Below are 16,319 nucleotides of genomic sequence, written 5' to 3'. Positions count from 1 at the left end.
TCTATTGGTCTGTCATCAGGAATGTGAATTGTAGTTGGTTGCTGTGGGATAGAACAGTGTTAACTCAGCACCTTGTAATCAAGAAAGTGTTAATTGGATTTAATGATTCATTGGGTTGCTAAGTGCTTCAATGCAGGAGGAGATCTCCTGAATAACAAGACTCTGACGCTGATCTTTCACCTATTTTAGGCTGACAGAACAAGAACAAAAAGCTCCTCTTCATTACTCAGCATGGGCTGCATTATTTACCTGCTGTATGAGCAGTGACGATGTTTTTTCTGGGTGTAATTAACTTGTAGGTTGTAGACAGTTGGTGTCCAGCTTCAATATGGGGTCAGTAATTAGTCTGACCTTCCACTCTGACCCCATTTTGTCACAAAAGCTGTCTAGATCTGATTTACATATACATTCCCTGGTAGTTTAAAAGAGTACCTGTCACCACAAAAATATTTTGTTGATTTTGTATCACACTAGAAATAAGAACTCATGCATTTTATAATTTTTATATACTTTTTATGCCTTTAAAACAGCCATAGCATGCTGGTCATTGCATTTCCAAAAACACCAGGAAATTCACATTGCTGGCAGTGCTAAATGTTTTTTTATTGTAATCTGTTATAAAGGGTTGACCTATTTCCCAGCTCTTAGGAAGGACATTGAACCATTCACATCCGTTCTTGCCCTCTAAGGGGCTTACACTCTGATATTCAAATCACAGTTATACAGTTTCGTAAATGCGTAGGCAATGTTGGTGGAAGCTGGATGAGGTACTTGACATGCCGAAAATTATTCATAACTTTGGTATGGCCAATGGGTCATCAGTCTGTTGGTGCTCCTCCCTTAACCACTTGAAGACCAGCGACGTACCGGTCTGTCGCTGGACTTCAAGTGTTTACACCAGGATGATATCTGCAGCTGCAGGGCATCCTCCCAATACTGTTTCTTTAGAGCCGATGGTCGTCTCTCTTGTGAAAGCAATCCTAGCTGCCAACTAGCCGCTGGATTGCTTTTACAAGCAGTGGGAGGGTCCCGCGGCTTAAAGAGATTGTAAAGCCTGTTTTTTTGTTTTTAAAAATAACAAACATATCATACTTACCTCTTCTGTGCAAGGGTTTTGCACAGAGCGGCCCCAGTCCTCCTTTCTCTGGTTTCCCCTCACAGCGTTCCAAGTTCCTCCTCTTCTCGAGTGCCCCCTCGGAGACCCACATTCCCTGGGGACACTTGTGAGGGTGTGCTCTTGAGTCCTGCTGCTGCGTCCATTGACAGAGACCGTAGGACTCGCCCCCCCTCCCCCGGCTCCCATGTCACTGCATTTGATTGACACCAATGGCTCCTGCTGCTATCAGTCTATCCAACGAGGACCCGAGACAGCGGCTGGAGCTACTGTGCTTGTCCCTGTCACTGGAATGATCAGTTTCAGGTAAGAAAAAGGGAGGGGGGGGGGGTCTGGGGGGGTGCTGCAGTACAAAAGGATTTTCACCTTAATGCAAAGAATGCATTAAGGTGAAAAATCGTGAGGGTTTACAACCCCTTTAATCGGGCTGTCCCGTCCCCCTGGGACACCTGATCAACCAGCTGGCACTTTCGCTGGCTGATCATAGAGGCAAACAAATACTGGAACCGCTCTGTTTGTCTCTGTGATCTAGGGAACTGGAAGCCATGACTTTACCTCACTTCCAGTTTACCGGAATGTAAACAGCTCCATTTTTAAAATGAAAAGCCTTTGCTCACATTGATCTAGATGTGATCAAATGCTTTTAAGGGCAGAGGAGGGATCTGGGGTCTTATAGATAAAGTGTACCTGTCGCAAGAGTCGTTTACATTCCTTGTGATAACAATGAAAGGGATTTTTAAAAAAATTTGTAGCAATAGTGTAAAAATAATGAAATAAATAAATAACTCAAATTTTTTTTTTAAGTGCCCCATCTCTTTGTGCACACACACACACGCAAAGGCGAACGCACGTGTCTGTCCCACACGGGCGCAAATATCAATTGTCCCACACATATGAGGTATCACCGCGAACGCCAGATCATGGGTAGCAATTCTAGCACCAGACCTCCTGTGTAAATCTAAAGTGGTAACCTGTAAAGGTTTTTAAAGTGTCGCCTATAGATAGTAAAATGTACATCGTTTGTTGTTTCCAATTTTAAAGCGTGACATGTTTGGTATTTACTCAGCGTAACATCATCTTTTATATTTTACCAAAAATGGGTTCTGTATTGTTTTTTTGTATTATAATTCAAAAGAGTGTATTTCTTCCCAAAAAATTTCACTTTAAAAAAATTTCTGCGCAAATACTATGCAACACCCACTAGTGCCTCTGCTTTAAGCCCAGGTTCATACTGACAGCGGGATTGAAGTCGTGCAAGTTCAGCTGAACTCGCACAATTTAATTCCCGCATTTCAGTCCTGACTTCGGGGGCGATTTCAGAGACATCTGTGCGGGTTGCTGTAAAGATGTCTATACAAATCGCACTCAAAGTCGCCAAAAGTAGTACAGAAACTACTTTTGGAAATCGTTGCGGCGTCGCACAAATTCAGGAGGTGCCATTACTGCCAGTTTGGCATGCGATTTGACATGTCAAATTGCATGCCAAATCGCATCATTGTGAACCTGGGCTCAAGGATAAGTTTACCTTTCGTAACGTGTTACATTTTACAGCCGTATTCAGGGTGTAACATGTAACATTTTATGAAAGAATCGGCCCCCGCCCCTTAGCTTTTACAATTTTTTAAAAAAACATGGCCGAGCAGGACTATACCCACCCGGGCTGCGTCACTCAATTCTCTGTGTCCTGTGAATGGAAAACGACAAGGTCCGGCAGCCTTTGCAGCTGTCGGCTTGTAGTTTTCAATGAACTACCAGGGCGCTGTGGAGTGCCATGGTAGTTCATTCTCTCTTCCTGTCAGACTACCTCCGATTCATCATGTTTAGGTCTGGAAAAATCTACAAGGATACAGAACTTTTCCTTTTTTATAGGACCTGGAAGGACGCATGTTGTTTACATCCACTTGCCCCTAGACTAACATGGAGTCTGCGATTAAAGTGGAAATAAAGACAAAAATTAACAATTAAAAACAGGCAGTTTTTTTTTTTTTTCAGAAGAGACATGCAATGGCTCTTCTGCAATCACAAACCCCTGTAGAATGTACACTGCGCTGCACATGCACAGCTCAGTTTACACTCTGGGATACTCACTATGTGCCGGGATGACTGCACTCCTGCAGGAGAAGACCGTTACCCAGAAGAAGCTGCCGAAGAAAGGCTGGCTCTAGCAAGGGACCTTGCGGGAGCCCGACCGTTGGAACAGAGTTATCAGTGCTTTTAGTTCTGCTTTAGGCTGGGTTCAAACCTATGTGAATTGGATGCGGGTTTCCCCGCATCTAATCCGCATGACAGGAGATTGTGACTGGCTCTCTATGTAGCCGGTTCATGTATCTCCGTTGCGGCTGCTGAGCATCTTTGGCTCCATTTCAGGGCCAAATTCAGGCAAAAATTCTGCCCTGATTCGTCCCTGGAACGGAGAACAGGGACGCACCAGACCCCTGCTGCGAGCCTCATCCATCAAAGGTGTGAACCCAGTCTTAAGTTCACCTAAGAAACTGACAGGAAGACCTGATCGTACCATCTGTATGAATAAGGCCTTAGCCCCTTTTGTGTGTGTTTTAAGGAGCGCACAAAAAAAAAATGTTGTGCTTGCATTGCCATTCCTTTTTAATGACACCCCAAACACAGCAAAAAAAATGTGTGTTTTCCACACAAAAAAACATGCATTAAAGTGTTACTAGGACCCTCCAATCACTATATCTGGTCTCCCACAGTACACAGAACATGGAAACTCAATTATTTTAGTAAATATAAATTGCTTAATACCTTTTCTCATTAGCAGTAAATAGTAGTCCTTTGACTTCTATCAGTGTCTGGTTAAGCCCCCGTTCACATTGGGGCGACTTGTCATGTGATTTGACAGGTTAAATTGCATCACAAGTCGCACCCTATTCCCAGCAATGGCACTGTTCAAATCAGCGTGGCGCCGACTTTGCGGTGCCGCGTCGTTTTGAAAAAGTAGCACTACGTTTGGCAATTTCGGGTGTGTGACTTAAATAGACATCTGTGTATGAAGCCGCACAGGTGTCTTAAAAGTCTCAGCTAAAGTCGCACTGACATGCGGCTTTGAAATTGTGCTATTTCAGATGATTTCAATGTAAACGGGGGCTTAAGCTTGTAGCAGGAGTTTTCATTCTACCCTGACTGTCTCATGAGGCTGCATAACCCCTGACCCTCTGTCTGGACAATGCTGATTGGCCCTGTTCTTATCACATGTGCCTTCCCAAGAAAGAAGAAAAAACTCTCTAGCTGTACACACCAAACTGAGCATGTGCAGTGTGACTCCAAAGGCTCTGTACTATCAGGAGATGGATTGGGGACAGTGGAAGAAACGGAGGTTTAGAGAAGACAGGATCAAACAGCCTTTTTACACAATGCAGAGGAATAACCGCTTAGGTTCCACAGTATTACAAGCATGCTTTACTGCATATACAGACTGATTTCACTGTTGTGAGTTTAGTAATTCCTTAAATGGGGCAAAATGTGCAGTTAACACCTAAAGCTAAAAAAACATGCACATGCTCGCCGGAATTTATTGTGCGTTCACAAAAAGCTTGATATGAATATGGGCTTAGGCCAATAATCTTTTTATTATTTTAGCTGTTAGCATTTGTTTTGTTGGTTATATGTCACTGTGAAAAAGAAGGCAGAAATCCAGGAAGTCTTGCGTTGTCAATGGAATGTAATAACATGCCTGCAGTCATACGTTACAATGTATGCGGGGTGTATACTTTTTTACATTTACATGTTGCTAGGCAACAACCTAGAAGTTGGTGTAGAGTCATATCCTATAGTGGCCACAGATACTGCTTACAGAAGGTGAGTTTCTCTCTTAGACATTGCATTTAAACATTTTTTTTTTTTTTTTTCCTGTGCATTTCCTGGAAAGGTGTGGACTGTCAGGGGAACGATACGTGTTGTACTATTCATGAATTACTGTACAGTCACTTTCTTTTCTATCAAAGGAGACGTATAGAATATCAGTGTGGCAGACTGTTATGACTAAACGGCAGCTTTTTTTTTTTCTCAAAGGAAATGTTACGAATTATTTCTCAGTGAGACTAACGGAAGAGTTTTGTGAGTGCGGTCTTCTCTGGGTTCATGCAGTCCGTGCAAAGAGTTCAAAGTGCTGAATTGTATGGCAACCAATCAAACATGGCGGTGAGTCTTGTGTGGATTCAATGCGTCTGCTCACATCCAGCAACCTTAGGCTGTGTTCACATGGGGCGGATCCGCTGGATGGACTCCGCAAGCTCAGTGAGAGATCGCTCCGTTGATCCCCACTGAGCCAGCGGATGACAGCTCAGTCTCCGCTTACTGTGCAGGGAGGGATCTCTCAGAACCCCGCTGTTCTCTATGGGGAGATCAGATGAAAACAGACAGCCTGTCCATTTTCATCTGATCCGATCGGCTGGACAGATGATGAACGTATCTTATCGGATGGCAGGCAGGTGTCAGCGGCAGGGCTGCTGTTAGAAATCACGAGGCCCAGTACAGCCTACCTGACGGTCCTCCCTGCAAAAAAAATATCAAGTGACATTTTTGCTAAAATGCGATGGTTGCAATGCTGTTTTGCAGCCATGGCAGAAATTATACCTGTTCTACAGCCACCCCCTGATTTTTGTTATACTTTTTTTTTAAATTGCCGAATGGTAATTGTTGTTTTTTTTTATTGCATTTTAGTGTAAATGTGAGATCTGAGGTCTTTTTTACCCCAGATATCATATTTAAGAGGTCCTGTCATGCTTTTTTTCTATTACAAGGGATGTTTACATTCCTTGTACCAGGAATAAAAGTGACACTTTGTTCTTTAAAAAAAAAAAAAAAAAAAGTGTAAAAAAATAAAAGGTAAAAAAAAAAAAAAAAAAGATAAACGCACCCAGTCCCGATGAGCTTGCATGCAGAAGCAAATGTATATGTGAGTAGCGCCCGCATATGAAAATGGTGTTCAAACCACACATGTGAGGTATCGCCACGATCAGTAGAGTGAGAGCAATAATTCTAGCCCTAGACCTCCTCTGTAGCTCAAAACATGCAACCTGTAGAATTTTTAAAATGTCGCCTATGGAGATTTTTAAGGGTAAAGGGTTTGTCGCCATTCCACGAGCGGGTGCAATTTTGAAGCGTGACATGTTGGCTATCAATTTACTCGGCGTAAGACCACTGCGCAAATACGGTGTGACAGAAAGTATTGCAATGACCACCATTTTATTCTCTAGGGTGTTAGAAAAAAAATGTATAATGTTTGGGGGTTCTAAGTAATTTTCTAGCAAAAAAAAAACTGTTTTAAACCACAAATCTCAGAATGAGGCTCGGTCCTTAAAGTGGATATAAACCCGAAAATGTTTTATTTATTTTTTTTATGTCATAATATAGAGTATAAGATTTCCTATCATTTGAGCCCAGTCTTGCCACAGAGTTAATCCAGCTCTGAGCAATCCTCCACTTTTATTGTTCAGTGAGATAAAACTTGACAAACAGAGAAAAACTTTGTCAAATCCTCCCCCTTGCTGTGAGTGACAGGTGATTTACATATCTCGTGCACTAGCCTAAGAGACATGCATTATTTTTTAATTCCCTCCCACTCCTTTCTTCTGCCTCTCTGCCTCTTTGGCGCAGCTCTTGATAATCCTTCTCTTGTTTATTGTTGTGCACGTGCGCAGGAGTAACATGAGCGCGCTCTGCTTCAGAGAACGCGCTCTGTCACTCCTGTGTGCACATAGGCATGCGCAGGGGGTGTGCCAGGTGTGCCTGGGCACACCCTAATCACCAGGGTTGCCAACCATGTAGTGTCTGTAAAAAGCCAGAGGCTACAGTTGTTCCATGTCTCTGCTGCCTCCATGGCCAATGGTAAAGACACTGCCCAGCCCCCTTCCCCAGCGTGCCTTATTTGACTTTACAACAGAAGGTTCCTACCAGGAGAAGCTAAGCACAATGTAGTCAGTACATACACATACATACATACATACATACACACGCATGCATGTGTGCTTGAGCTTTGGGGTGCACACCCTAATGCAATAGGATGCGCACACCTATGTGTGTGCACTTTTCTCTCCACAGGCGCGAGGCTCGTCCTCGTAAAGCTTGCTGGCCAGGGGAGTGTAGAGGTGGGCGGAGGAGTCCTCTGACGTCACGACTCCGCCCACCGAGCGCCGAAAAACACACATGCCCACAAATTCGGCAATATTGCGGGGCTCAGGACAGCTGAGGGGGTGAGTAAAAAAAGATAAGGATACATGCAGGAGACATGTATATCCTTACAGATATACCCTATGTTATTAGATTGAAAATGATGACAGTGGGTTTACATCCACTTTAAAGTGGTTATAAACCCACAAAAAAAAAAAAAAAAAAAAGACCTGCAAGACAAAGGCATAATGAGCTAGTATGCATAGCATACTAGCTCATTATGTAATACTCACCTGAGATCGAAGCCTTCGCTGTGGTGCCCGTACACAGCACTGGCCAGCGACCGTTCTCCCTGGAGTTACTTCCGGGTATTGCGGCTCCAGCTCTGTGATTGGCTGGAGCCACGATGACGTCACTCCTGCGCAGAGCGCTCTGTGCGCGGGAGCCACCAGTAACCGCTCACTCACTGAAGCAAACAGCACGTACGTGCCATTTCTTCAGAGCGCATGTGCTGATGACATCGCACATGCAGATACAGGGGATATCTCCTAAACCAGGGATATGCAATTAGCGGATCTAAAAAAGAAAAAAAAAAAAAAGAAAAAAAAGCAGCGCCAACCTAAGTGCAGTACTGAAGCATAAACATTTTATTACAAGTTCAAATGCACTTACTCAGAGTAAGGTAGAAACAGGCACATCATGTAAAAAATCCGTCCGGGTAGGCTGTGTGGTGGGCAGCAGGGCTCCACAGGGGGCGATCCTATGTGCTGGAGTGTGTTACACTTGTCTCTATGTCCCGTCTGGCGGCGCCGGTGGTAACCAGTGTCACAGGCTGGGTTGAGACAGGCACAGCGTAGATCGTCTGTTCGTAGTTGTATTTTCCGGGTTTCAGTGACGCTGGGGGCGTGCACGTGTTCGGAGCATGCATGCTCCTTCATCAGGCAATTAGCGGATCTCCAGCTGTTGCAAAACTACAAGTCCCATCATGCTTCTGCCTCTGAATGTCATACTTGTGGCTGTCAGAGTCTTGCTATGCCTCATGGGACTTGTAGTTCTACAACAGCTGGAGGTCCGCTAATTGCATATCCCTGTCCTAAACCGTGCAGGTTTAGATGAAATCCGGGGTAGCTACAGGTATGCCTAATTATAGGCTTACCTGTAGTAAAAACTGGATTGTAAGGGTTTACAACCACTTCAAGTGGTTAAAACAAGTAAATATGATATACTTTTTATCTATTTATTAATGCTGGCAGCATGAGGATTAAAAATAGTCGATGTTGATTGAGAGAGTGAAGCTCTGCTTTAAATTGGGAAAAATAAGAATATGCTACATTGTATTTGGAACAGATGGTTGGTGAGGAAATGTATCAGTCTGGGACACCACATGAAAGTCTACTAAGTAATACTGTGCAGAGTATGATTTGTAACTTGCATCCAGTACATCTGTTGTTTTCGCTAATGGTGCCTCTTAATTGTGCAGGCCATTTGACACAAATTGAAGGCAAACGATTTGAGACTCCCAAACATCAGTGGAGATCGTGGGTTTCATCGTCCTGTTTTACTCTCCATGTTTTCTTGTTGGCTTAGATACAGCTAATAATGTGCCAATTGTGTCTGGCACAGAGTGATTAGGATTTTGCATTGATTAACTGCTTCTGAACCGCCCCGCTTACATTTACTGCGGCAGGGCGGCCTGACTGCGCAAAATCACATACATGTACGTGATTTCGTGCACACGTTTTAGAGGGCGCACGCCACTCCTGCTGTGCTTGGACACAGTAGAAGCCAATCAACGGGTCCGGCGGCTGCGATGGCTGCCGCAACCCACCGATCGTTCACAGGAGAGATGGATAAGCCGTCTGCCTGTGTAAACAAGGCAAACGGTGGATCTGTCAGGAAGGGAAAGAGAGAGCTTGTGATTCAGCTAAGCTGAATTACGGATCTCTCTTTTCCTTCAGTGTGACACTGCCCCACACGGTTAGTAAGCACCTCCCTAGGAAACATTTAACCCTTTTGATCGCCCCTGGTGTTAACCCCTTCCCTGCCAGTGCCATTTATACAGTAATCAGTGCATTTTTATAGCACTGATCACTGTATTGGTGTCACTGGTCCCCAAAAAGTGTCACTCAGTGTCAGATTTGTCCAATGCAATGTCGCAGTCCCGCTGAAAATCGCAGATCGCCGCCATTACCAGTAAAAAATTAGTGAAAGTCCCCAAATCTATCCCCGTAGTATGTAAACGCTATAACTTTTGCACAAACCAATCAATCAAACCAAATCAATATATGCTTTATAGGGATTTTTTTTTTACCAAAAATATGTAGAAGTATACATATTGGCCTAAATTGATGAAGACAATTTTTTATTTATTTTTTTTTTGGATATGTATTATAGCAGAAAGTAAAAAATTTTAGTTTTTTTTTTTTTCTAAATTGTCGCTCCTTTTTTGTTTAAAGCGCAAAAAATATAAAGCACAGAGGCAATCAAATACCACCAAAAGAAAGCTGTATTTGTGCGGAAAAGGACATAAATTGTATTTGGGTACAGCGCCGTACGCCCGCGCAATTGTCAGTTAAAATGGCGCAGTGCCATATCGCAAAAAATGGCCTGATCTGGAAGTGGGTAAAACCTTCCGGAGTGGTTAAAGGTACATGAAAAGTGAAGAAAAAGGAGCAGGCGTGGCTGGCCCCAGCTTTCAGATGCGCCCTTGAAGGTGGAGCCCGCTGAAAATCAGGCAACCGGGTGGATACTGAGAATCCATTCGTGATTCTTCCCGATATTGGCCCAGCTCTGCAATAGCCTGCTATCAGCTGATTGTAGGTCACGAGGATGATTAGAAAATGTACTCTTGTGACCCCAGAAGAGAAGTACCGATAAAGGTTTAGCCATACTTCTGTTTTAATTCATGAATTTCCTTTTTTTTACAATGTTATTGTCCACAGTTCTATTTCATTGTCTGCTTTGTGTTCTGTACAGTAATCTCTGACCTTGAGCATAATACTTTGCTTTGGTTCTTTTACAGGAATTAAAATGAAACTGTGTTGGCATGCAATGCCAAGCTGTGGTTTCCAAAGCGAGCAAAGTCCTTTTTTGCATTAAGAGAGGTATGGACTCCAGAGAGAGAGATATCATTTTGCCCCTGTACAAATCATTAGGAAGGCCTCATCTGGAATATGCAGTTCAGTTTTGGGCACCAGTTCTCAAAAAGGATATCAGGGAACTGGAAAAAGTGCAGAGAAGGACAACCAAACTGATAATAGGCATGGAGGAGCTCAGCTATGAGGAAAGATGAGAGGAACTGAATCTATTCCCTCTTGAGAAGAGGAGATTAAGGGGGGATATGATCACCAAGTATAATTATATAAGGGGTCCATATAGTGAACTTGGTGTTGAGTTATTCACTTTACGGTCAACACTGAGGACAAGGGGGCAAACTTTACGCCTAGAGGAAAAGAGATTTTATCTCCAAATACGGAAAGGTTTCTTCACAGTAAGAGCTGTGAAAATGTGGAATAGACTCCCTCCAGAGGTGATTCTGGCCAGCTCAGTAGATTGCTTTAAGAAAGGCCTGGATTCTTTCCTAAATGTACATAATATAACTGGGTACTAACATTTATAGGTAAAGTTGATCCAGGGAAAATCCAATTGCCTCTCTGGGATCAGGAAGGAATTTTTTCCCCTGCTGTAGCAAATTGGATCCTGCTTATCTGGGAGTTTTTTCGCCATCCTCTGGATCAACTGTGGGTATAGGATTGGGTATATGGGATTGTATGATATTTTTAATTTTATTTATTTATTTATTTATTTATTTATTTATTCTTATGGTTGAACCAGATGGACTTGTGTCATTTTTCAACGTGACTATGTAACTATGTTTTCAACCGAGTATATGGGAAACACAAATCTTGCCAAAAAGTCTATATAATTCATTTAGATCCCGGCTCTCTCATTTAGTTACTAATTCTGGTGTAAGTGTTTGTCATAGCTAGGCAATTATTCTCATCAAAAGCTCAAGAGAATTTGCTAATAGCAGAATCTATAATGAACACTACTGTCCCAAGAGATAGAAGAAGATGGTGGATTAGTTAACCCACAGGTGTCCGTGCAGAACTGAAATATCAGTTTTCTATGGATTTAACATTAAATTTAACCTCCACATTGCCCATGCAGGGCGAAGCAATAGATTAACATAACTGTCGTCCCCCCGTCCCCAGCCACACATGCTCACTTTCCCTTCAGTCAGTGGCCACTCCACTTTGGGGACCGGGTGCAGAAAGAAATGGTGGGTGTGGGGATCATTCTTCTACTAACGATATTCAGAGCAAAAGCAACAGGTTTAATACCCCCCACTTCAGTAGTACATACTTGCAAGCAGTCACAGCCGGCTTCCCAAAGACAGCCAAAGAGCCCACTCAGGTGAGGACAGCGGTGGATCCCTGGACAGGTAAGTGTCCTAGAATTTATAGCTGCTCACTCTTCATTTTTTGTTTTCAGGTTGGAAAAGTTTAAGGGCCTGTTTACACTGGTCTGACATGTCAGAAATCAATGGTTCCTTATGAGAGTCGTCTTAACTGGTCCGACTTGTGTCGGTCCGACTTTAAAAAAGGCTTCCTGCAGTTCTTTGGTCTGACTTGGGCACGATTTCAGTCCATTGATTTGAATGGAAGTCGGGATCATCATCTTAACTGATCCGAATTGAGGCATGCAACTTATGCTCTGAGGATCTTGAGGGAAAACCCCACACCATTTTTATTTTGTTTAATTTTGGCGTGGGGTTCTTCCCTCAAGATGCATACCAGACTCAAAGGGTCTGGTATGGTCAGATCAAAGTCGGATACCGTTCATTGAAGTCGCATGGAAGTTGGACATGAAGTCAAAGGGTAAAGTCAGATCCGAAGTCGTACGACTTTTGTGTCAGATCAGTGTGAACATAGCCTAAAGAAGAGGTATGTTTTCAGCACAACAGGGGCGAATACTTTGGAAACCGATACAGCCTAGCATTAATTTATGTGTGTAAGGATACATTTTTATTATTATTTTTATTCTACATTTTAAACTGTTTTGGTCTTTGTTTACAGTCTTTCTTTTATAAATAATGCACGACAAAGGATTTCCAGAGCTCTCTTGGTTAGCTAAAGACACAGCACCATCAACGCTTTGCAACTCTCCTTTAACCTCTTGCTTACTGGGCACTTAAACCCCCCTCCTGCCCAGACCAATTTTCAGCTTTCAGCGCTGTCGCACTTTGAATGACAATTGCGCGGTCATGCTACACTGTACTCAAATGAAATTTTTATCATTTTTTTCAAACAAATGGAGATTTATTTTGGTAGTACTTAATCACCACTTGGGTTTTTATTTTTTGCTAAACAAAAAAAGACAGAAATTTTTGAAAAAACAAAACAAAAAATGTTTCATAGTTTGTTATAAAATTTTGCAAACGGGTAATTTTTCTCCTTCATTGATATTCACTGATGAGGCTGCAGTGATGGGGGCACTGATGGGCTGCACTGATGGGCACAGATAAGGCGACACTAATGGGCACTGATAAGACAGCACTGCTGGGTGGCACTGATAGATGTCACTGATGGGCACTGATAGGTGGCACTGATGGGCACTGATAGGTGGCACTGATGGGCGCTGGTAGGTGGTATTGCTAGGCAGCGCTGGTGATGACGCACTGATTGGTGATTTATAGGCGGCACTGATAAGCGGCACTGTGGGCACTGATAGGCGGCACTGTGGGCACTGATAGGGGACACTGTGGGCACTGATAGGGGACACTGTGGGCACTGATAGGGAACACTGTGGGCACTGATAGGGGACACTGTGGGCACTGATAGGGGACACTGTGGGCACTGATAGAGGACACTGTGGGCACTGATAGGGGACACTGTGGGCACTGATGGGTGGTACTGTGGGCACTGATGGGTGGTACAGTGGGCACTGGTAGGTGGCGTTGGTGAGCACTAGTAGTTGACGCTGGTGACTCTCCTCGATCGGGGCCGATGTCCCTCTCGCAGCCACCGGTGAGCTGCTTTTTTTTTGTAGCGGGTCCGGATCGACCCCTTACTCCGATCTCTGATCAGCCGAGTCTCATAGAATAGCTGATCACAGAGAGCGCCATGTACACCCTGCAGGGGGCGCGCAGGCCGCTCAAGCATGGGAGGATGTGCATGGACGCCCTCCCAGCAAATTAAGTCCGAGCTGCAGCCGTCTTTTGGCTATAGCGCAGACGGCAAGTGGTTAATTAAAACCTCATACTGGGCCATTTTATTAGGGATAAGGCTCCGTTCACACCTGAGCATTCCAAATTTCAGGCAGAATCGCCAGAACGCCCCTAAAAATCGCGGGACGATTGCATGATGCAATTACTTCTTAATGGCACACCAATCTCGGCATGATTTTGCCGCGATTGTCGCGCCATAAATAGATCTGCAATAGCGGTAAATCGCAACGCTTGTCGCTCATAAAGGAGCAGGCGTTTTGTTTGCAAAACATACTTACTGGCTACATCACTAGATGAAAATAGAAGAAAGAAAGCCTAAAAAATAAAAATAATGCAGTCATCACATCTAAGAATTGGTAAGCTGCAATATAACAAATGTTTGCTTTTGGGTATAATACCGCTTTAACCACTTCCCGGCCGCCGGCCGTCATATGACGTCCTTGAATTTGAGCAGGGATATCTGAATGATGCCTGGAGCTACAGGCATCATTCAGATATCATCTTTTAGTGCCGGCAATTCCCTACAATATAAAAACGATCATAGTGGCTGTTCTGCCGCTTGATCAGTCTTACAGACGGCAAAAGGGGATGCCCCCCCCCCTCCCGTCACCCTCTGGTGCTTCTACCGACTCACCGCTGCCAACGGTAAGTCGGAGAAGGGATCCGCCAGCCCCGGACGGTGACCATAGAGATTTCTGGCGGACCAGATGATCCCTGGAGTCTCTATGATCGTTCGGAGGCCGGGCGCAATGTTATGACGTCACGCCCAGCCTCTGCATTCAAACAAATGGTGCCGCCTTGGCTGGGAAGCTGAAATCTGTTTTTTTTTTTTTTTGTTTTTTTTTTTTTTTATTTCAGGCTTCCCAGCCTAGAGGTGAGATGTGAGGTCTTATTGACCCCATATCTCACTGTAAAGAGGACCTGTCATGCTTATTCCTATTACAAGGGATGTTTACATCCCTTGTAATAGGAATAAAAGTGATCCAAAAAAAATTGTAAAAAAAAAAAGTGTCAAAATAGAAAAATTTCAGTAAAATTAACTATAAAAAAAACATTAAAAATGAAAGCGCCCCTGTCCCCATGCGCTCGCACGCAGAAGCAAATGCATACATAAGTCCCTCCCACATATGAAAATAGTGTTCAAATCACACATGTGTGGTATCGCCGCAAATGTTAGAGCGAGAGTAATAATTCTAGCCCTAGACCTCCTCTGTAACTCAAAACATGTAACCAGTAAAAAATTTGAAAGCGTCGCGTATGGGGATTTTTAAGTACCAAAGTTTAGCGCCATTCCACGAGCGTCTGCAATTTTGAAGCATAACATGTTAAGTGCTGTGTGTGTGGATGCGCTGCTTCCATCTAAATACGCTTATATCCTGTCTATAAAGTGCAAACTTATTCCATATACAACCTAAGATCATATGCAATCAATAAAGATTTTTTTACATATCAAAAATTATAAAATTTATAAAAGTTCAATAATTCAATAATGTGTGTCACATAATAGCAAAGTCTCCCAGTGATGCGTTCAAATCTTCTGTCAATTGCCGTGATTGGCGTGCGCTTGTAATAATACAATGTGCTAGTGACTTAGTGCTCCACCTCCACCTGTGAGATTGGCCACTCACCGGATATTCCTTTAAAACTACACCTTTGGTTCATTCATGGGGATAACCACTCCACTCAAAGGGAACTTCTTCAACAGATATAATTGGACCATAATGTTCCTCATGAAACATGAATAAAAACGATCATCGCGCAATACCGTTAATACTGTTTATTATAAACACAAAGTAAAAACTGTGCACTCACATTTATGTGTGCCCCCCAGCCGGCACAAAGCTATTCCAACAGTTAGGGACGGGTAGGTATAGCCACCTAGTTCGCCTATGTGTGCTGTGCGACCTCCGTTCCTCCCCTCTTGCCTGTTCGCGTCCTCACCAATCCCGTTCGTATTGGATCACGTGGGTATGTGTTTCCCAGCAGCCTGCTGGGAAACACATACCCACGTGATCCAATACGAACGGGATTGGTGAGGACGCGAACAGGCAAGAGGGGAGGAACGGAGGTCGCACAGCACACATAGGCGAACTAGGTGGCTATACCTACCCGTCCCTAACTGTTGGAATAGCTTTGTGCCGGCTGGGGGGCACACATAAATGTGAGTGCACAGTTTTTACTTTGTGTTTATAATAAACAGTATTAACGGTATTGCGCGATGATCGTTTTTATTCATGTTTCATGAGGAACATTATGGTCCAATTATATCTGTTGAAGAAGTTCCCTTTGAGTGGAGTGGTTATCCCCATGAATGAACCAAAGGTGTAGTTTTAAAGGAATATCCGGTGAGTGGCCAATCTCACAGGTGGAGGTGGAGCACTAAGTCACTAGCACATTGTATTATTACAAGCGCACGCCAATCACGGCAATTGACAGAAGATTTGAACGCATCACTGGGAGACTTTGCTATTATGTGACACACATTATTGAATTATTGAACTTTTATAAATTTTATAATTTTTGATATGTAAAAAAATCTTTATTGATTGCATATGATCTTAGGTTGTATATGGAATAAGTTTGCACTTTATAGACAGGATATAAGCGTATTTAGATGGAAGCAGCGCATCCACACACACAGCACCTGTAGTATATCTCTATGAGAAGTTTTTTTGGATGCAGCAGCTAAGGCAATTACAAGTAAAGTAATTAGGAGATTTTGTTTTTGGTTTTGCGCCGGTGACACACACACACTAGTATAACATGTTAAGTATCTATTTACTCAGCATAACATCATCTTTCACATTATGCAAAAAAATTGGTCTAACTTTACTGTTTTTTGTTTTG

The 16,319-nt window shown here is 43.3% G+C and overlaps 1 protein-coding gene across 2 annotated transcripts in view; it reads left to right on the top strand.

The window, feature by feature from the left end:
* Nucleotides 1-16,319, top strand: part of OSBPL3 (oxysterol binding protein like 3) — a 320,546-nt gene that overhangs the window by 123,207 nt on the left and 181,020 nt on the right. The window contains exon 3 of one of the 2 annotated variants that reach the window (XM_073630126.1): nucleotides 5,144-5,272. The exons of the other annotated variant lie outside the window; for it this stretch is intronic. The gene's annotated coding sequence lies outside the window, so the exon portion shown is untranslated. The remainder of the gene's footprint in view (nucleotides 1-5,143; nucleotides 5,273-16,319) is intronic. 2 annotated transcript variants of the gene reach the window in all.

This window comes from Aquarana catesbeiana, linkage group LG05 (genome assembly GCF_042186555.1).
Source record: "Aquarana catesbeiana isolate 2022-GZ linkage group LG05, ASM4218655v1, whole genome shotgun sequence".
In the NCBI taxonomy this organism is placed as follows: Eukaryota; Metazoa; Chordata; class Amphibia; order Anura; family Ranidae; genus Aquarana; species Aquarana catesbeiana.
The sequence above is the reverse complement of the archived record's forward strand: the minus strand, read 5'-3'. Positions and strand labels throughout refer to the sequence as shown.